Raw genomic sequence first — 22630 nt, 5'->3', positions numbered from 1 at the left:
TCATATTGGTATGGGAATAAATAATGTGATTTTTAGAGGTATTTTCCAATATATAGTCAAATTAAGGGTATTGTTTAATATGCCATGAATGCACGTGATATGTTGGAGGCTCATTGAGTGAATCCCCCGTGGAATTCGAGCACTATGCTAAAACATGTCCACACAAAACTCTAGCAAGACAAATTCAGGAGGAGCAACATGTGAAGCATTGGCTTCACAGTTTCAGCTAAACTTCACCTTGATTGCATGCATGGTTAGGATTGTGATGGGGAGTGTGTAGTACTTGGGCTCAAGTGCCTCATTCCACATGACAATATGTAGATATTTTTTCAGTGACCTAGGGGAGAAAGATCTCCATATGCATATTGAGCTTGGGGATGATGATACATACATTACTACTGGGATTTGTACAACAACCTTTAAGAGGGATTCAGTATCCCCTATTTGCCTCAAAGATGTTATTTTTTTACCAAGTTTGAGGAAGAACCTCATATCTATAGCATTTTTTGAAGATCATGGCTATTATGTGATATTCAATAATGGTAAAGGCATTTTGAACATGTAGCTACTGGGCAGATGAAGCAAATTGGGGTTCATGTGAAGAACTTGTATAAACTTGATGTGGAATATTGTGTTGCATTAAGCATTAAGGAAGAGAAAGTACAGATTCGCGATGTCGGTGAACTCTGACATGGAATATTGGACCATTTACACCATGGCACCCTTAAAAGTATGCAGCAAATAACCACTGGCATCCCTAGTGGACCCATCTCAACTACCTCCATGTCTGTGAACCCAATTCAACTACCTCCATGGCCAAACATAAGTACTATGTTATTTTTATTGATGAGTTCTCAAGAAAGTGTTGGATCTTCTTCATGTGGAAGAGCGATGAGATATTAAATTTTTTTATAGAGTTCAAGGCACTAGTTGAGAAAGAGATCAATAAGAAGGTGAAGGCTCTTAGGAGCGATAATGGAGGTGTGTATTTTTCGTATGACTTCAAGGAATTTTGTGCTAAAGAAGGAATTTAAAGAGAACTGACAATTCCCCGCAACCCACAATAGAATGGGGTAGTTGAGAGGAAGAATCATAGCATTGTGGGAATTGCAAGAGCTATGTTACATGATCAAGGTCTACCACTACATTTGTGGTTGGAGGCATGTAACACAACAGTTTTCTTGTAGAACTAGAGTCCTCATCAGATTCCTGATATGATTACACTGGAGGAGACTTTCATGGGGAGAAAGTCGGATGTGTCTCATTTCAGAATTTTTGGAGCCTTTGTTCTCTGCTATGTCTCCAAACATTCGAGGAAGAAGTTGAGAAACTGGTTTGGGATAATGTAATGGTGGAAGAATATAATAATGTTTGGATAGTGGTCCCGAGACTAGTAGATAAATTAGTTATGGGTTTGAAATGGATCTTCAAGGTTAAGCATGCAGCAGATGAAAGAATAGAGAAGTATAAGGCCAAATTCTTGGCCAAAGTATTCTCTCAAGTAGAGGGAATTGACTATGAGCAAAATTTTGCTCCTGTAGCAAGGTAGTCAACCATATGATCAATTCTTGCACCAGTTATCCATATGGGGTGTAATGATCTGGATTTAAGCAAGAATGAAACAAATTACAGAGATAACCATAAACATAGAGATGCAACAGAAATAATACTTCATTTCATTAACGTAAAATACTGAAATATGCTTACAAACAGAAATGGAAGTAAACCAGCTAGGGCAATGGTAGCTTATCTCTGAGAAGAGATGTGGTGGCTACATGCCTCTAAACTACCTTACAATGAGGCTCAAGGGCCTTTTTATTATTGAACAATAAGAGCAAACCCTAAACAACCAAAATCCTAACCCTAGGAGATGTAACACCAAGATTTTATGGGCCTCGTTGGGGTGAGTTGGACAACCAACTTCCCCGGGTCGTGACTTGGTCATATTATCTCTGTTTGATGCGCATGATAACCCGTTGGAAATATCTCTCTGAGGGCTACAACAGAAAATATGATTTAAAAAAAAAAAAAATTGGCAGTATATTTCCAAAAAAACATCGTTTAGGGCCTCAAAATAGCTTCGAAAGTTTAGGACACGAAAAAATGCTAAAAATAGTAAACTGTGCTACAATTAAGGAAACTGACAAACTGAAAGAAGCAATGTTGGTGGTCCAAGTGGAATTGGCGAGTGGCCACCAATATCCACATGGATCATGTAATATCCACCAAATGAATGTAAAAACAACATTTATCAATGTTGTTATCGAGGAGGCAGTATATATCGACAAACCGAAAGGTTTTGAGACATTTTATCGAGAGTCTCATGTGTGTAGACTCGGGTGAGCATTGTATGGTCACAAATAGGAACCCCGAGCTTGATACACTCAGATTGTTAGTTATCTCACTGGATTGGGCTTCACAAAAAGTGAAAGAGATGTGAACCTCTATCATATTTTGGTAGAAGATGAATTCCTTATCATTGTTCTACATGTTGATGATTTAATATTAGCAGGTGATGAGTAGTTGACCAGTGACATGGGTCTCATGCACTACTTCCTCGAGTTAGAATTATGGCAAGGCAACAGGGAATTGTTTGTGTCTCAATGAAACTATGCCAACGATATGCTATAGAGATTTCACATGGAGTGTTGTAAGCCCATGAAGACACCTCTAGTGACTAGCTAGAGGAAGGATAATGCCACTTCAAGTGAAGAGGTTGAAGCTACCATTTACTAATAGCTAGTGGTTTCACTGATGTATCTTGAGAACACATGACCAAATATGTTCTATGAAGTCAACCAATTGAGCCAAGCCATGGTTAGTCCGCCAAATTTGTATTTGAAGGAAGCAAAGAATGTTTTACGATACATCAGAGGCACTATCCAATATGGATTATAGTGCAGACAGATAAAGGAAGTGAATATATGTGGTTTTGCAAATGTAGATTGGGCAAGGATTCCATTTGAATTATAGAGTATATCAGGTGGAATTTTCAATCTTAGGTCCGCAGTAATTTCCAGGTACATGAAGAAGTAGAGGTTTGTGGCTCTTAGCTCACAGAGGTTGAATACATGGCTACAACTCAAGCAACGTGTGAGGTGATCTTGATGAGAAAGATACTTGTGGGATTGTTTGGTCAAGAGATGGATCTAATTCTGATCTATTATGATAACCATATTTGCATTAATCTCTTTGAGAATATGGTATTTCACGATTTATCCAAGCTTATAGATATCTAGTTGTTATCGGGAAAACTAGTGTCCATTCAGAGCTGCTAGTCCCACTAAGACGGGTAGCTATCTTAGAAACAAACAGATTAAAGTCACTTGTATTTTCCTTTATGAGAGATAGATGGGAAAGAAGCAGAGAGTACCAACCTTAGTCTTTCGCTTGGCTCCTTGCTTGTTTCCTTTCCCCTTTGACAGAACTTCGATGCTCCTTCCTTGTCCCGCTTCAAAGATCACCTGTAGAGTCAAAGCAGCATAATACCATCAAAGCATAGAGATCTATAACCATAAAAAATATAGGATCAGATGTATATTAACCATACAAATGCATATATCAAGACAAGATTCAGAGATATACAAGAATATGGAGGAAAACTCAAATAACTTTATTGATAGAAGTAGTAGAAGAGAGGATTACAACCCATTGTTCTGACCTAGCACCATCCTCCTAGCATGAAAGCCCTCTTCACCTCATGAAAAGCTTAGATCACCCAACAATACAATGTTGCACAGAGAAACCAACAACACTTCCTTACAAAATACAAGATTCCAGCCTCTGGATCTCTAGGATGAGGGATCCATATATAGATGTTTGCAGGGGGGTGAGTCAACTTCTGGGATTTTGATTAGTGTCATCTCTCTAATATTTATTGGTTCCACTTGGAGATTTCATGATCTCTTACTCATCTTTGGGCGAATTCAGAGAGGCAAGTGTCAAATGAGCAGCTTCTAGAAGACTCCCAGGGTCTCCACCTAGCAAACTACTTCTGCCATTTGTCTGCTCTCACTCATCGCACCCTATAGAAGGGCTTTCCAGTATGCATCACACTTTTTAAATGTGGCAGGTGAGATGCATCACACCCTTAGCACTGAGCAGTCTGTATGGTCAAGTTTTGACCAGTTCTAAGTAGTTTTTCACGGAGAACTCCTGGGAGATGATGTAATCAGCTAACCTTGCTCCTTTAGGGTATGAAACAACACTTTTAGGGACTTGGAAGCCCTTGGTTTTATGGACATATGTGTTTGGGGTTACAGTGCCCAAATATGTCTATAACAGTTGCCCCCTAAAGCATGAGGTTGTAAATCCTTTTGATGTTGGATGAAATGATTTATCATGAGGATCTGAGGTTTTTCGAACTGGAAGGTGACCTGTAATAAGATCAATACAATACATTATCTTCATAATGTTTTCATGATCTAGCTGAGGTGGGCATTCCCATGCTCAGCTTTATAAATTCATTTTCATGTACATAGGATAGACAACCGTCTATGTAGCAGACTGATGATTCTATTAGAGCCATCATCCTTTGGTTTGGATGATTATCTGTGTAGCAATGATGTACATTTGATGACTTTATTTTCCTAAATATATCGCAGCCTGAATGGATGAAACTAGATCTGGGTGTCAGCTGGATAAATCGTTCTTGTAGACAAGACCGATCTCCCTAGTATCAACTGATATCTAGCGACAAGGAGAACAAGAAAATCTACCTTTCTCTAAATATTGTGATTTACAAATTAAAACCAAGAGGTGTTTTATACCCTACCTTAAGTCCAATTCTAGTCTGTGGCAGCCACACTTCGCCCATCCGAATGAGCTTCCTTTTAAGAACCTGCAAACACAAACAAGTACACATCAAATAACACCTGCATAGCCAATATAGTAAATCATATTCATCATGGTGATCAAGGAATCCATGAAATAAACCATAAGAGACAGCTTATTGAGAAAAATAAACTTGATTGTATTAACTTTAAACAAAGAAGAACTTTACAACGTTGGTGCCTTGATGTTGTACAAGCTCCTCCCACGGTCCAAGCAAGAATCTCCTCTACTTTGACAAGCTTCACACTCTTCCAAATGAGATCAAAAGGTATGTAATCTCTCCTCTCAAGCTCAATTAGGAAGTATAAATTCCCACAACATTTACCCTCAAAAATATTTAGCTTTTAACCTCCTTAGTAACCAGCCCAATGCCTCATTTTATAGTGCAGAGGAAGGAAGTTACCAGGTCCACCTATGAAGGGATAGAGTCCAACTTCAAAAGGATAAGCTCCTCACATCAAGGGGTTAGCTCCTTTAGTTATGGGATGCATGAACCACCAAGGAGCAAACTTGCCACCTCAATATTCCCTCTAGAAGCTTCCAGAAATAACCCAAAGTGAGTTTTTAAGAATGTACTTGCGCATTTTTTACTTTTACAGAGGTCCGCACCCATTACACAGAAACAAAGCTGGTAGGTCCGTAGGGGACATGACCAAGGGGTGCGGGACCACAGGTAATGCTAAGAGAAAGTGCGGAACCAAAGTTTTAGAGATTTTCAAGGACTTTCTCTCATTTTTCAAGGCTTGACATGAAGATCTGAGGTTTAAGACTTGCATAGGAGGAAAGTATGAGTGGTGATAGACCCATACTGACTGCAGAATGTCATGGTGACAGTATTTTGTGCAACAGATTGCCCCCTAAAGTGCGAAGTCTGTAATAGATGAGGATTTAATTTGTCATCTAAGAAGAGTGAAGTACTTTATCATTTCGAGGATCATCTTGTGGAGAGCCTGGTTGGAACCTGTAAAAACTTTCAATACAAAATATATATATGTGATCATATCATCGCTGAGGTAGGCATTCCAATACTCAGTTCAAAACTGACTAGAAAATTAACTAAATTGCTCTGATGTAGGAATGATCTTGTAATACATCACAAGTATAGACATATGTAGACACAGTATGGGTGTAGCCATCTGTTTATGAATAGTCCACTGTATAATGAATAACAAAATTCCTCGCAGCCTGGATGGTGGAAACTAGATTCAGGGTTTTGATTTCTACTTCTTGAAATAGTACGATTCTATGCATGTGAATGAATGTGTCGAAGTCAAACATGGTAGAAACAACTTGATTACCAGTCAATGATGTAGACTACTAACAAGTGTGAGAGAAACCACCAATAATGTCAATGGCTCTCAAAGTACTCAGTGCAATCCATGAAATGTGAATAGATGAGTTGATCGCGAACATGTCACAGAATCCTTTGATCAAAGGTCAATGATGCAACCTATCATCGAAGGTGAGAAACTTGCCATTGAGGCATGCAGATTCCAAGGTACCGACGATTTCTAGATCATCTTTCTAGATAATGAGCTGAAGTCGATAGAAAGTGATCCGTCGTAGGCAAGCCCACAACACGAAATCATAGATCAAGCTTGAAGAAATATGTTTGCAAGGACTGACTCAGGGATGGTCAAGATGGATGATAGATATTTTGCAGATGAATGGTTTATTCACACTGACCTCTTGAACACATAATGACACTGCAGATGTTTTGGGGACAATTGACCCAAAGATAATACCCAGAAACTGGCTGAAGACTTTCAATATGGTTTGATTAACTCTTAGGAAAAGGATTTCCCAACCCTGGTGAACTAAAAGTGTCGTGTTCAAGAGTGGTTGAATGCTTTTCTGAGACATAAAGTATAACAAACAAGTTCATTTTTCTCTCTTTTCCCCCACCATCTCTGGCAAGTACCTCTTTATTTTTGACAAGCTTAAGGAGGATAACATTTGCTTGGTTATAAGCTCATCCTTTGGATGAGTCCAACTTAGTTTAAATTCGAACCCTAAGAAGGAGTGATCTGTTCCTGTTTGTAATTGAGCAGGTCCTTTACTGTTAAATTTTAATGAGTCCAATATAGGAGAAACTCGGTGTTTTTCAATTTTAAGGAGTCAGAAGAAAAACTTAAGAAAACTCCATGGTTGTCCTTTTTTCGTAAATTTGTGTCTCCCAATCCCGAAAAAGTATAAAATAATACTTGAGATAACTGTTTGACCATTATGATCAAGGAGTACTTTTCATAATTAGTGTCTCTGATCCAAAAAATTAAAAAATCGATCAACAACACGTTGTTTATAACCAATATCGAATTTGAACAACAAAAATCCGACAATCTTTTCATGTTTATGTGGTCAGAAAAGAGCTGTAAGTGGATCGTCCTTTTAATTCCGTTTTAACAAGCTTAAAAAGAAAAATTCGGCAATCTTTTCATATTTTAGGAGTCAGAAAAGAGCTTAAAGATGACTCTAATGTTTTTTGTTGAAAATGATAAATTTTGCCTGAAAAATCTGATATTCTGCACAAAAACTCAAACATTACTCATACCTATTTAAAATAAATAAAAATGCATCAAAAAGTTACCTTATTAAAGTAAAAAATAAACAAATTAAAAATTCATTTATTCAAAAAAGCTTATAAAAAGGGCTTTTGTAAATTCATTTTTACCGTTTGACTTCAGAGTGAGGAAAGAGATCTTTTGGGTAAGAAACTTCCTGTGAATATTACGGAAAATCCGTCCGTTGGAATCGAAAACCATCATGTCCAGGTAATCCACATCACTTTAATCTTGCATTTCAACCATTTGATTTTTTTTTTTCAAGTTTCTATTTTGATTTTTAGGAAAAAATTAGTTTGAAAGACCACTCGCAGGGGTCTACAGGCGCAGCATGCGAAACCTGCAGACCCCGACTTTTTCCTACAAAGGAAAGAGCCAGGGGCGCGCACATGATGTTTACACAGAGTGTGGACCTACACACTATCCCTAACTAGAGAGTGTGGACCCTGCGACATAGGTTTTACAACTTCAATCTTTCAAATTTCCGCCCAGAAACTTTGAATTAAAATGTTCTAATCCGCTTTTTCTTCCAATGTAGGATATACACAATGCTCAGTTGGCGAGAACGGGAGCACGAAGATGTGGACCTTGCCATGATTAATCATCAACCTTCAATAGATTCATTGAAGGCATGCAGGGTATTTAAATTATGGGCCATACCTGGCATGAGGGCCCAAGTGGACGTTTTGTAGTGACTGGTGGACAGATGGAATATACAGGACCTGTGTTTCATTATTGCTGGCCACCAGCTCGAAATGGATCCAGAGGACATTTACTTCTTGACTGGTTTGCTCAAGAGAGGTGAACAATTGACTCTATTCGGGACTAGGCCAGGTGGCCAATCTGCCGATAGTCTCCGGCTAGAGTTTTGTAATGACCAAACAAAGGACAAATGGATTGATATCAAAACCATCTCTCATCCTAAACTCAAAGTGATTGCATTTACTGTCACTAGACTCTACGGAAGCGCAGCACTACATGTAGCCACCAGATCCCAAATGCGAATGGTAGTAGATTGTTATCAAGGAACCATCTTCAACTGGTACGAAGCTGTGTTAGCTAATGTAAAAGGCCAACTGACTAGAGAAAAGAACAAACAACTAAAAAACATTGGATATGGTTTCTTAGTTGTGAGATTTGGTCTAGAGAGGGTCCCGATGTTGGTCCCACAACATCTTTTCGTTGGAGCTGGACTTCCCCGAGAGCCCAAGATGATGCATTAGGTTGCAGATATGGCTCGTCATCCTAAGGAAGGTTCAGAGGTTGTTAGATTTCCTCCTAAGTATTTTCATTGGTTGGAGAACCAAGTTTTTGCAATTCAGGATTTTCCTTATGCTGGGATGGATTATCATGGTGACCCAGACATGGCTCTTCCACCAGGAGAGCAGTGGCATGACTCAGGTAAAATCATTCTCAACATTTTCTAAGTTTAATTTTTTTTGTTTTTAAATTGTCCAAAACTGATAGAAAAGAGTTTCAAATGTAGATGTGGGTCCACGATGACCAGCCACTCTCTGACCCTATGAAAGGAGACACCCAGCTGCAGCAGTACCAACCCCATGGGATGAATCTACAGAGACCCTGGCCGAATTCAAAAATCATCTAGAGTGTTTGACAACAAACATTCTAGAGACTAGCATAGATGACATCCCTCTTAGGTTATAGCGCTATGTGATTGGGGTCCCAGGACCTTTCAGGAGGTTCCTTTGTAGGGCGGCCTGAGCAGTGGTTTCTTATCGTGATCATCGCCAGTGATAGGATGATCGCCTTTTGTAGACTCATATAACATTTTTTCTTTCTGTACTATCATTTTTTCTGATCATAAGGTGTTTTTGAACCTATGATCGAAGACGGTGTATATTTGACACACTTATATGCTATACTATATCACTATTACTGGCTATCTTGTAAAACATGTTATGGAATGTTTTTAAATTTATTGTTTAATTATTGCAAATGTCTACTTAACATTCGAGAAGCAATTTCATCTACTAATGTATTTAAATATCTTGGAATATGTTGATATTCAATGTAGTCAAATTCACGTTCCAAGAGACAAACTTTGAAAAATAATCTTAATAACACTGGATTTCTAATGGCATAAACTCTATTAAGCTGCAATACAACGAGTTCATAATCTAACCTCACAATCAAACTCCGAATCCCAATTGAAATAAATTCAGATAATAACTCAATCACTGCACTATACTCTGCAATGTTGTTCGTTGTTTGACCAAGGCTTACCCCATGCATAGATACCAACTCATCAGAGGGTGAATAGATAACCCAAGCTGCAGAAGAAATGTTCCGTGTTGTTAACACTCAGGTTGTTCCCTTTGACTCCAAAGGGAATACGGCTGAGGTAACCACTAACCAATCTTTTAGCCACAGGTCCTAGCCTACCTGCAACCAGAGAGGGCTCTCTCTTTCTGATTTAGCTTTGTTTTAGTGTAATTTTAGGCTAGTTATGATGCTCAGGATTTTGTTTTGAATTTGTTGGGATGATGATTTCAGTCAGAACTGGTATGTTTTTTCAGAATAATCTGGGCCATTGGGCATGGAGTCGATGATGATGAACTGCTGGAAATGTTTCTTTGAGAAAAAAGGTTATGCTACAGAGCCAGACAGGTATCCATGGAACGATTCTTCAAATCTGTAATATGATGGCATGAAATCAGGGGGCAAAAGGCTACTAAGGATATTTCACTATACTGATAGAGGGAAAAGTGGGAACATTATCTAGGAGCATTTAAGAATTCCTGAACAACATTTATAATGATATAATGAATACAAACATGAGCAGTTAAGAATTCATGTTTATGACTAATTCTGAAGAAAACACAATTAACAACAGAGATTGAGCAGAGGGTGCATTCAAACAATTCCTCAGCTATTCTTTTTCTATTTTGCTAAGTTAATGAAACATATATTTTAGTTAAGAAAACATAGAAATACAAAACATGGTTTAGAATAACTTATTGCTCCATCAAACAACACAGGAATTCTGTAGTAGAACGCAGATCATAACATTGACATCAAAGAGTGCAAAGATCATGAACTTTCCCAGCCATTTGTATTAGATAGTCTGAAAATTTACAAGACAGTGTCTCAGAGAGAAAATCACCAACCCCAAATAGGTTCTGTGGGGAGGTATATATACAAAAATAAGATACAAAATATCTAGCTGATGAGTTAATAGCTCATAAATTATATGCCAACCCCTGAGGAATTATAGCTGAAAGAGTAAATGCTACAGTAAATATTTAATGCATAAGCTGTCCATCTTGTCAGAGAGTTTTGACTTTTGTGACCAATTGAGTCGGTTGGGGCTGCGCTGTCCAAAATCTACGTTTTTTCCTTTTTGGGCTTGCTGTCCCAGTATTTTGCTGAGTCACTATTCTCACCCGCTCTGCCTGTTGTCGTCATGCTGTATTCAATTCTGTTGACCTGAGGCTGACGAAAAGAGACAGAACCGAGATTATTTTAGCAAAATTTGCAGCATTGCTTGCCACCAATCTTCTTTAGGTAGTTGGTGTCTTCGTATTTTTATTAAAGTCTCATCTGCCTCTATGTACCTGTAAAAATTGGGTGGGACCTCAAACAAGTGATTAATTTCATGTTCAATGTAAAATAAATTTTCCAGCTTATCATAGAGGCTCTACCCTGATGGAGGTCCTGCTTCTTCTGAAGTACTTGTGGATGTTGTGATCTAATTTGAAATGAAATTAGTCATTCTAGTGGCATACTGCTCACGGGTCAGCAGTCTTCCAGCACTGGTCAGTAGGTTGGGCAATCCTTTGCCTTGCAATGCTCCCATTCTCAGCTTGTAATCATCTATTTTAGCCTGCATCTCCTGACATTTTCTCTCCAAACTTTGCACAAAATTTCTAAGGGTAAGCACCTTTTTGGCTGTTAGAACACTCTCTGTTCTGTTGCTGATGTCTAAGGCTGCCAACTCCTCTTTAGTGTGAGTGTTCAGGAAGTGTATCATCTTGGCAGCCTGCTCAGGCATATTCCCTATTGCTGCTCTGGCCTTTTGACTTTCAATTTGGGCTTGGCCTATTAATTCGATCTGCTCATGCACAATTTTGATTGATTTCCACTGTCTGGTGATAGAGTGGTCAATCCTGGTCCACAAAATTTTCTTTATTTCAGCCAGAGTCTTTTCTAAATTCAGCTCCTTCTCTAAGGCCTTTATTCTGTCCTTTAGGGCCTTAATTTCTCTGGTATGTTCAGCCACTGTCATTTTGGATTTATCATATTTTGCTTCTAGCTCAGCCAATTTTTCTTTGGCCTGTTTAATCTCCGTTGCCTGAAGCTCTAGCTCCTTGACAGATTTTGTCGATACATCCCTACTTATGCTAGACTTAGGAGCTCTTGTTGTTGCCGTTGCAACATCTGTAGTTGTTGTAGTTGCTGTAGTAATAGGAGGGGTCACTACTGCTTTTGTAGCTGCAGCAGTAGTTGGGGCAGTTTGAGGTGGCTGGGAGGTCGACTCTCCCTGCTTGTCTTGCAGTGCCCTTTCCAATTCTCCTTCCATTTGGACTATTCTCTGATTCATTTGCATTAGTAGGTCCAATGTATCCTCAGCTTCTTTCTCTTTCACCAGCTCTCCCGTTTGTGGATGCATGGTCGAGGAGAGCCTCATTTGCTTTTTTAGAGCAGCAATATCATCCTCCTTTTTCTTCATTAGGGCCTTGATAGCTTTGGGATTCTTAGGATCATGCCCCAGGTCCACAATAATGTCCTCCAATGTTTTGATTCTGTTGTCTTTGCCTGTGGAGGACATTCTTTCTAAATCAAGCTGAGTATTAGTGTTCCTCAGAGATTGCTTTAACTCATGAGCCAGTGTGGCCTTGTCTACCAATGTGGCATAGACCATTTCCCCTGTTTGCTTATGCAATTCTATTTGATCCATGGGGTGAATGTCTTTTGCCATAACCTCTAACTTTGTCCTGACATAATCTGCAGCTGATTGAGGCTGCTGAACCTTGGGTTTAAAATGGCTGAGGATGATTTTTTCTTCTTTGATCTCATACGCTGCCATCAACCTTTCCTGCTTGGCAGGTGTTGCCTTAAGAAATTGGTCATATAACTGTACTTTTAACAGTTCATTTTGTGCCTTAATTTCTTTAACGGTGGCCTTGATGCTAGCTGGCCTCTTGCTTTGTTGTGTGGAGGAGGACACCTCCATGCCATGCTGTGTATCTTGCTCTTGTTGAAAAGAGCTTGTAGCTATTTGTTGACTGTCTTCTCTATCTTTCCTTGGACTTCCAAGGATTTCTTCACTTACTTCCTCCACAGTTGGAGAATCAACCTTTTTCCTCTTGGTTTCGGGCTGCTGAGTGGACCCACTAGCAGGTGTGGAGTCATCTCGGTCTCGTTTTCTGCCTCTTTCCTCATGGGCAGGAGTCTGCAAGGCAGGCACTATTGGTGCTTCTATTTGTTGTAGAGGAGCCTGTCCCTGAGGTTGCTCCATTGAAGAAGCAAGTTGTTTTGTAATCACTTCTTTCTCTACATCCATTATCTCCTTCCCTTTTGTTGTACCTGTTGCTGATGTAGATGGTCCCTGGGCGGCTTGTGTGGCTGCAGTAGTGGATGTGCCTTCTCCAATTTGATGTGGCAACTTGAACGTTACCTGCTGCAAAGAATCCAAGTCAAGAGTTATTTCTAAATCCTTGACATTTTTCTCCATTATTTCCTCTTGAGTCAATTCCTCAACTAATGTGCCTTGCAACCACTCATCTTGGTTGACATATTGTTCAATTTGTGGATATTTACAGTGGTCATAACCTAGCAGCCTATATTTAACTCTTCTGGCACTGATAAAACCTTCCGGGTCATAAGGGACCCACCACAAGCTCCTCTTTAGCTTGTATTTGTCCTTGAGAATTTGATCATCATCTTGCCAACCTTCTTTCTTGTTCATAATGAAGGGGCCTAGATGGTCTTTGAATTTGAAGTGAGCTTTCTTTTTGGCACTATGAAAATGGGTAAGATCAGAACTAATGAGTTGCCTATAGTATTCCAAGGCAAACAGTCTCATTGGTACATACCTTGGAAGCCTGTAAGGACAGAGCTCACAGCCATAGATTCTAATGACAGTGTGATTTTGATATAGGTACCAATCACCTATTTTATAACTCTTGGACAGCTGCAAGGTCTTCTGTATCTCAAATGACAATTTGGGAGGAGGGGATCTCATTAGGAGGCAAGAGACTGGGTATACAAATTGGTCAATAAACTCACAATAAGAATATGGAGAGTTTTGAACTTCATGGAAAACTGATGACCAGAAGATGACAGACCTCTTTTCATCCCTAGAATCCAATTTCTTAATGGGGCATTGGAAGCTTTCAGACTGGTAATACATGAATAAGTGGTAGATATATGATGAATATTTGAATACTCCCTCCCTATCCACTTTCAATAGCTTATCATGTATTTTATTGGCTATGAACTTGGCATAGTTATACTTGTAAGCAGGGGGCTGGCCTGGACTATATGCAGCTACTAATACCAACACTGTTTCATCAATGTGCTCACTCGTTTTAAAGCCCAGCACATAAGAGATCATATCAACTAGAAGCTTGCCCACCTCATTGAAATGGACATATAAGAAAGGAGGTGGCCCTATAGTCTGGCGGTCTGCCCTCATGAATGTCTTGGTAATTTTTTCAATGTCAGAACTGGAGAGCTTGGAGCCTGCATCCAGCAAATAGTTCATGGAAAAGGGGAACAACAGCTGAGTCTGCTTGAAGTTGAGCATTTGGTTGATGGAGTCAGGAGTAATGTGGAAAAGTATGCTCCCAGATGGAGGCTTAACAGCTCTCTGAGTTGGCTCATAGTTCTCGGCACACAAGCGAATGATCTCAGGAAAAATATTAATAGATGGGAGGAAGTAATAAGGTAAATTCAATTCCCATATACCATACATGTCACAGTTGCTTTGATAGATGTTTCTCAACTGGCAGAAGGTCTGCAAGTGATTTCTGTCACCAACTAGATCTTGGATAAGGTAATCTCTATTAGCAAGAGGCATGGCTTCAAGCTCTTTGTTTGGTGGATTCATAGGAGTGACACTAAGAGCTGATGGAGTAGCCATTACAGAGCTTTTCAGATGTTATCTTTAGAGTGAAGTTTTTGAGCAGAAAGAGGCTGAGGATAACTGCTTGTGAGGACTTCTAGAGGAGTGGTAGAATGAGTTCAGCTGAACCCAAAGTCTTCAATATTTGTGACTGTGGTGAAAAGAAAAAACTTTGCAGAGTTTGATTTAAGCTTTGGTTTCTGTTTAGCAAATTCTTTGAATTTAGAGACTGTGAGGGCCAAATGAAGAGGGGAAAGGGATTACACAACTCAATGCACTGAGGTTTTGTAGTGAAACGTGGCAAAAGGGAACAATGTCGAGCAAGTATAAAATTACATCGGGAATTCAAGCTCGAAAATGGATTTTTGCACGGTGAAATCGTGAATAGACTATGGTTCTCTTAAACAGGGGGGTGCATTAGTGAATTTAGGCCAAATTTATGAGGGAGAGCACCATTAAAATTAGGAGATTGTAGGCAATTTAGTGAATAAATTCGAGAGAACGGGAAGAACACGGGCGAATAGGTGGAATTCGGCAAATACCTGGTTTAGCTAGCACCGAGGGTGGTTGAGCTGATTGAATGGCAAGTACTGACGTCAAATTTACAGGTGGCGGAGTGCGAATTCTTCAAATTTGAAATCTGGAGGCAATTTGCGTGAACAGCAAAGCGGCTCTCTCCAAACTTTCCAACGAAAATGACCAAAAACGGTCACTTTACGTGTTTTTCATAAAAAATATTGGCGCATATGCGCTTTTAGTGATTTCCCGTGATGACATCAGCATGATGTCATCGGTGGGTCCTGGGTACGGCCAGGGTGACGTGGACGCTGACTCGGATGACAATGTGGTAGGACACGGCAGCACAACGTGGACGCGGGCGGACAACGCGGCGAGTGACGTGGGGCAGCAGCTGAGACAGGGTGGTGACATCATGGCTGACGGGAGTGCTGACATGATGGGGTGGATGGTGGTATCCGGTTTCCCCGCACCACCTTTGAGCAAAGGTGGTTTTGTGGGGGAGGTCTCCGAACACCCTGGGCGGTCGACACATGGCGGGGGTACGGCATGGAAACCGCCCATCCCCCTGACGTTAACCCCCAGCGCGTTGTGGGCTGAAAATACCCGCCCACCGTTGGATCTGGCGCGGTGGGGAATGGATGGCTGGCGGGGCGTTTCGGGGTGGCGTGCAGCTTTGGAGCGGGTCCCTCTCATATATTTAAATAATATTGCGTTGTGTAGGGTCCGAACTTTGGTTTATGTGGGTTTTTGCAGGTTGGGTTAGTGCGGGGTGATATAATGTAATGTTTAATTTAAAATATTCAAGATTAAACATTGGGGTTTGACTGCGGGGGCAAATTGCAAGGGTTTAGGTGGGTGGGGGTTTAGGCATAGGTTATTAATCCTAACCAGAGGTTAGATTAATTCAGGGGTTTAGGACGCGGAAGGCTTGATAATAGCCCCAAATGGACTAATATCTCCCATAACCATGTTACCTAGCTATAATGCTAGGGGGTGGGATAGTTAATATGTTTTTTGGGAATTTTTATATAGTTTTTTGTAGAAAATAGGGGTGGGGATGTAACTAGGGAGCTATATAATAGAGTTAGGAGTTAATATGGGTATGTGAGGTGAAGTGTGAGGGAGAGATTAAGCTGTGAACTAAAAACTTATATACAAGGAATGGATGAAGTATGAAATGAGGGTTTTACACAAGAAATGTGGCTTCTCTTGCTGAAGAAGGTGAAAACTTGACATGATTTTCTCAAGGAGGAAATGTAAGTAGGACTGTTTAGGCAGATTCTAAAGTCTTCAAGGGGATATTAGTAAGAAAATTTTTGAGGGGAATGAGGGGAGTTAGACATGCTTTGATAGTTCTGCCATTTAGACCATGGCTCTGACCCTTCTTTTATTGATGGGATAAGACATGATTTTTAATATATCAGGTGGTCAGACCTTGCTTCTGCAACCTCAAAACTACCTACCCAGCCTAATACACCTAACATTTTTTCTTCTTTTGAATGGGTGCACTTAGCCCTGCAAACCCTGATAATCCTCTTTTCTTTTGGCTGCCCTCCTATCTAAATCTACCCTTATGTCTTCCAAGGGCCCAAATTAAGCAGTTGGGCTCCTTCATTTCTCTATCTAGCTACTCATCTGCCAAGCTTGAACAGTTTGGGCAGATATTCATTCTCTAGTCTAGAAGAAACAATTTAAATCATGGCATGATCGAGTTTGCACTGTTGGGCCATCCAGCAAGCTAGCAGTGGAATTTTGGTTAGCCACTTTCCTGGTCTTTCTTTGGGGTTCATTTCAATTATTTTTTCTGACCAATTCATTTTCTTGCCTTTTGATCATTCTTTTAAGGCATACCCTCTTTACATTTTTTAACTCTCTTTTCTTTTCACAAAATATGGAACCTTTGTAGCATCAAAGATGAACATTTTTGGCACTTCCACTGTCAATCATGAAAAATGAAACCTATTGGTATAGGAGACTAACAGTGGCTCCACTTGGGGATGGCTTTTCCAGATGAAAAGCCAAGAACAGCAGGTCAGATCGCCTTATTTTTCCATTCTTGCTGCAGTCTGAATTTTCCTTCTGTTAGAGACCATTGATCTGAATCCTAGTAACTTGTATGAAATACCCTTTGAGCTGATTTGCTGTGAAATTACAGCTCTGTTTTTACTGGTTTTTCTGAGTATTCATCACCATCTTCATAGCTCCCAAGTGTTTTCTCTTGCTTTCAAATGATAGAATTAAGAAATATATCAAAAAATGGTGCAGTACCATGATCTTCCTCAAAATCTGCTTCACTCGGTCCTTTATCTATTCTCCGTAAATGAAAATACTGGAAATAAAAATATTTATTTACAATATATAGCTGTGTTGTGTTTCATCAAAGGGGGTCAAAATAATGTTTGAGCATCCTCCCATTGACTGGGCCTTCCTCAGTATTTGAGCCATCCAAACTCTTCAGAAAATAGGTGTTATTACCTTGTACAGCATAAATGACATAAGGTCCCCTCCACAAGAAATCAAACTTGCCATGTTTTCCTTTTTCCTCTCTCCTAGAGTCCCATCTCAGCACTTTGCTTCCTATGAAGAAGTATTCAGCTTTGGTTCTTTTGTCAAACATTTTTTTGAGCTTCTCTTGCAGTACTTGGGTTCTCTGATAGACTTCCTCTCTTGTTTGTTGTAAGTGAATTGTCAGATTGATCCTTCTTTGAATATCATTAGGCTCAGCTTGTATTTATTGCAGCAACTTGATTACAGGGATCCCTAAAGATGAAGGAAATATTGCTTCCATTCCATAAACTAGTTCATATGGGCTTGTGCCAATGGATCTTTTAGTGGTCAATGTGCATTTACCAACTTCTTATGCCAATTCTTTTTGTTCTCCTCCAAGACCTTTTTGATGATGTTGATAAGACTTTTTTTGGAAGACTCAGCTAGGCCATTGCCTTGACGATAATAGGCTGTGGAATGGCCCAAGGTCATGTGGTATTTATGGCAAAAGTTGATCATTTTTTTGGACTTGAAAGTAGGAGCATTGTCTGTAATAATTTTATCTGGACAGCCAAACCTAGACAAGATGTTGGTTTCTAAAAATTGTATAATAATGGAGTCATTGGCTTGCCTACAAGGGATGGCTTCTATCCATTTGGTAAAGTAGTCTGTAGCAGTCAAAATCCACCTATGCTGGCCAGAGGACGAAGTGTGGATTTCACCAATGAAGTCTAAACCCCATTGCTGGAATGGTCTCTCAGTTGAAACAGGTTTAAGTGGTAGAGGTAACAACTTTCTCTTGCCTTCAAAAATTTGGCATTTGTGACAAGACATTACAAATTTTCTCACATCAGTAAACAAGGAAGGCCAATAAAATCTGGCCCTTAGGATTTTATCAGCTGTGGATTTCCAGTATAAGTGTCCTCCACAGTCACCTGCATGAAATTCCTTGAGGACACTGTCAGTTTCATCCAATGTTAGGCAATGAAGTAAAATTCCTTCATGATTTCTCCAAAACAAAACATTGTCTATGATACAAAACTTTGATGCTTTCATTTTCAAGAACCTTTTCTTAGTTCTGGACAACCCTAGAGGAGCTTTTAGGTTTAACAATACAAAAAATATATCAGCATACCAGGGAGATTGCAAAAAGGCTTGATTGATCTGTGGAGTCGCCATCTCCTCTTCGTTGTCCAGTTCATTAATGTCAAGGGCTTGAAAATTGGTTTCAGTCATTAGTTTGGCTAGCCCTTGTCCTTTTATCAATTTGGTAGGCTTGATTTCAATGTCATATTCTAAGATATTGGGAATCCACTTGCCCCTCTTGCCTTCAATTCCTTCTTGGGTTAAAATGTCCTTAACCACTGCATTTGGGACATAGGCAATCACATGAGAGTATAAAATATAGATTCTGAAGTCTTTGATGGCCTTTACCAAGGCATAGGCTTGCTTTTCCTTAATCTGATATTTTAAGGGAGCATCTCTAAGGGCTTTACTAAAAAATGCAATGGGTTTTTCACACCCTTGGTCATCTTTTTGCAATAGGACAACAACAATTGTATGCTCAGATGCGAAAGAAAAAATGATGAAATCCCTATCAAACCTAGGACTTGTGAGGACTGGTGTGTTTGTCAATGCTCTTTTGATATCCTCAAAGGCTTGTTTAGCTTCCATGGTCCATTTGACCTTAGAATCCTTCTTCAACATATTGTTTAACAGTCTTATGAGCTCAGCCAAATTAGGAATGAATCTTCTCAAGAAGTTGATCTTTCCTAAGAAGCCTTGTAGTTCTTTGATGTTTCTCGGATGAGGCACTTGAAGGAGAGCTTGAATTATGCCCAGATCGATCCTAATACCATCTTTTGAGATTATATGACCTAGGAGCTTGCCTTCCTCTAGGCAAAACAGTGATTTCTTTGGATTCAAAGATATGCCATATTTTCTACAAATTAAGAAAACCTGCCTCAAGTGTTCTAAGTGTTCTTGATCTGATTTTGAAAAGGCAGTATGATCATCAAGGTAGACTACTAGGAAATCATGGATTTCTTTGGCAAAGGCTATATTCATTGCTCTTTGGAAAGTGGCCCCTGCATTCTTAAGCCCAAAAGGCATTTTGACATATTTAAAAGTTCCCAAGGTGTTGTAAAGGCAGTTTTGTCTTGATCATCTGGGTGTACTAAAATCTGATTGAATCCAGAGAATCCATCTAATAACGAGATCCTAGGGGCTCCCACTACCCTTTGTAGGATATGATCCATTTTTGGTAAGGGGTAATGGTCTTTGAGAGAGACTTTGTTCAAATTCCTTAGGTCAACACACAGTCTAATCTCTCCCGTCTTCTTCCTAGTGGGCACTAGGTTTGAAATCCACTCTGAGAACCTGATTGGAGCAATGATTCCTGCTTCATACATACGTTTAACTTCTTTTTCAATGAGGGGAAGGAGGACAGGATTCACTCTTCTGAGCTTTTGTTTAAAAGGTTTTTGGTTCTCTTTCAAAGGTATAGTGTGTTGGATGACTGAGGTATCATAGGACTTGAGGTCCTCATAACTCCAGGCAAAGATATCTTGGAATTCTTTGAACAATTCAATGTATTTCAACTTCTGATCAGCTGGTAATGCCTTGGATAATTTTACCATTTTGGGATTTTCTGTGGTTCCAATGTTACAGTCTTCAATTTCAGCGTTCAGTGGTTGCATTTTTGGTTTCCTTGAGATATCATTTGAATCAAACAAATCCTCCAAAGGGGTTAAACCTATGGGCAGAAAATTGTCTTTTAGATCAATTACTTCGGCTTCTGTCTCAGCTATTTCATCAAAATCTGCTTGCTTCAGCTCCTATAAATTTTCATTATTAAAGGTAGTAGGATGCAAAATGAGATTCATTGTTTCAGCTGATATATTTTGTTTACTTGTGTATGCCTGTTGTTGATCATCCATAGTGCTAGTATCAATGTTCATGCCAGAAAATTCTTCCTTTAAAGTGAGGAAGTTATTTATCTGTGTGTCACTTTCAAAGACTTGCCAATTTTTGATGTTATCCGGGACTGCAGGTCTATGTTTGATTTCAGCAGTGAAACTGTGGTTGGGTTTAAAAGGTAGCTTGCAAGTGCTGGCAAAGGTTGCCAAGCTATGAGCATGTAAATTGAGCTTTCTGGAAATTTTAGTTAACTGAGATTCTGAGAAGGTGTCAAGTATTTGAATAGCTACTCCTTTGTAAGCCCTTAACCTAAGATCATTTGTGATAAAGTTTCCCTTCATCTGCTGTATGATCAGATCTGAATCCCCTAAAATTGAAACTTTGGTTGCACCTAGATTTTTGATGAGTTTGAGACCTAACAAAAGGGCTTCATACTCGGCCATATTGTTTGTGCATCGAAAGTTTAACCTATATGCATGGCCTTCAGCCTGGTCATTCTGCATATTGTGAATCCAGACCCCTGCCCCAGCTCCCAACTTGTTTACAGAGCCATCAAATTCTAAATACCATAAGGTTTCACGGTCAAGGTTTGCATTGAGACTCTCAGAAAGTTGGATCATGGGTAGATTGGTTTCTTGCGAATCATTTGATGTATCCTTCTCCTTTGTTGTATCAATTATATCAAAAGTTTTTTGATCTTGAGAAGCAAATTGTTCATTCAATCCCTCTGTCTGTGTTGCCACTAGTAGTTTGGGATAAGCTTTGGTACACATGTCAGCATTATACAAAATGAATGAATCCATGTCGGAATGTATTGAATAGATAGGGAAGTTTTGGGGCTTTTCTTGACTACTCACCACATATTTCATTAATGTTTCACGGTATAATCTCTTTGGTTGTCCAAAGACTGAAATGGTGGCGTAGGACATGTCTAGTTGCAAAGATCCTTGGAGTTTGGCCCCCCAAGATCTGGATAAAAGCATACCGTACTTGGGTGGAATGTCAGCTACCACCATGTCCATAAAAATTGTTTTGGTTGGGTATTGGACCAGGGAAACACAAAAATCTTTGATTAGGCCTAGACACCTGACTTGGCTTGAATCAAATGAGAACAGATCTTTATATGGTCTTATGATATCTAGGTCTAGTTTTTCCATTATAGATTTGGGCATTAAGTTGTGTGAGGCCCCAGAATCAAACATTGCATTATGTAACACCTTGTCATGAATGTTTAAATTGACATAGAAGGGTGGAACCCCTCCATTTGTTGTCTTTCGATTAACCTCAGGACCAAATAGTAATTCAGGTTGATCATCTAGAACATTCACAACATCCCTGTTGTCTGATATTTGGAGTGACCTATTAATTTGCTGTCTATACACTTGATGTTTGGCCAATTCAGAAAGAGGAACAACTATCTTCAGCTTACTTATTTCTGTTTCCAAGTTGAAGGGTTTTTCCATTTGAGTCTTAGCATTAAGTGCAGCAGATTTTTCCTTTTCAGCGGAATTTTCAGTAACCCTTTCTTCATGATTGGTGTGATTTTGAATGGAATCAGTCCTAAATTTGGGAATGTTGTTCGAACTTTCTTTTGAGGGGAGGGATGGCTGGTTTCCCGAGGGCTGTACATCTGATATATCCTCCACAGTGACTTCTCTTGGATGTAGATCTGTTTTATCAGAGGATTTTGGAAGAACAATTTTATCTTCTGTCTTCTTTGGCTGTTTATTATCCTTTGGTTTAATAGGTTCAGGAAGATCTATGGTTCTTCTCCTTAGTTTATACTGTTTGTGTACCTCATAAGCCGCTGCATCATAGCCTTCCCTGAAGTCAAATGACTCTCCTGATTTGGTTTGAAATTGATTGCAATTATGGGCCTCTTGATCTTCTTGTGTTAGAAAGACCTGATGTTTGCTGTCCAAACCCATTAGGTTGATGTGAGGGTCCTCGGTCGGTTCACTAGATGTTGAGGCCTCAGCATAATTTTCTTGAAAAGGAGGTCTAATGTTCTGGTCGGGATCAGCCCTTCCAACATTTGGATTTTGATTCTTTCTAAAATTTGGGTTTCTAGCAGTACTTGGTTGACCTTCCCATGATGATTTTCTCTCTATGGTTTCTACCCTGTCCCCAAGTCTGTCCATGCCTTTGATGATTGCATCTAGCTTTTGTTCAAATGCTGAAGGTTCTTCCTTAAAAGTAGTTCTTCTCTCAGCTCTTGCCCTAT

This window comes from Pinus tabuliformis, chromosome 5_1, assembly GCF_031772625.1.
Source record: "Pinus tabuliformis cultivar Carrire ecotype Pingquan chromosome 5_1, CPIR1, whole genome shotgun sequence".
Classification (NCBI taxonomy): Eukaryota; Viridiplantae; Streptophyta; class Pinopsida; order Pinales; family Pinaceae; genus Pinus; species Pinus tabuliformis.
This window is presented reverse-complemented; position numbering follows the sequence as displayed.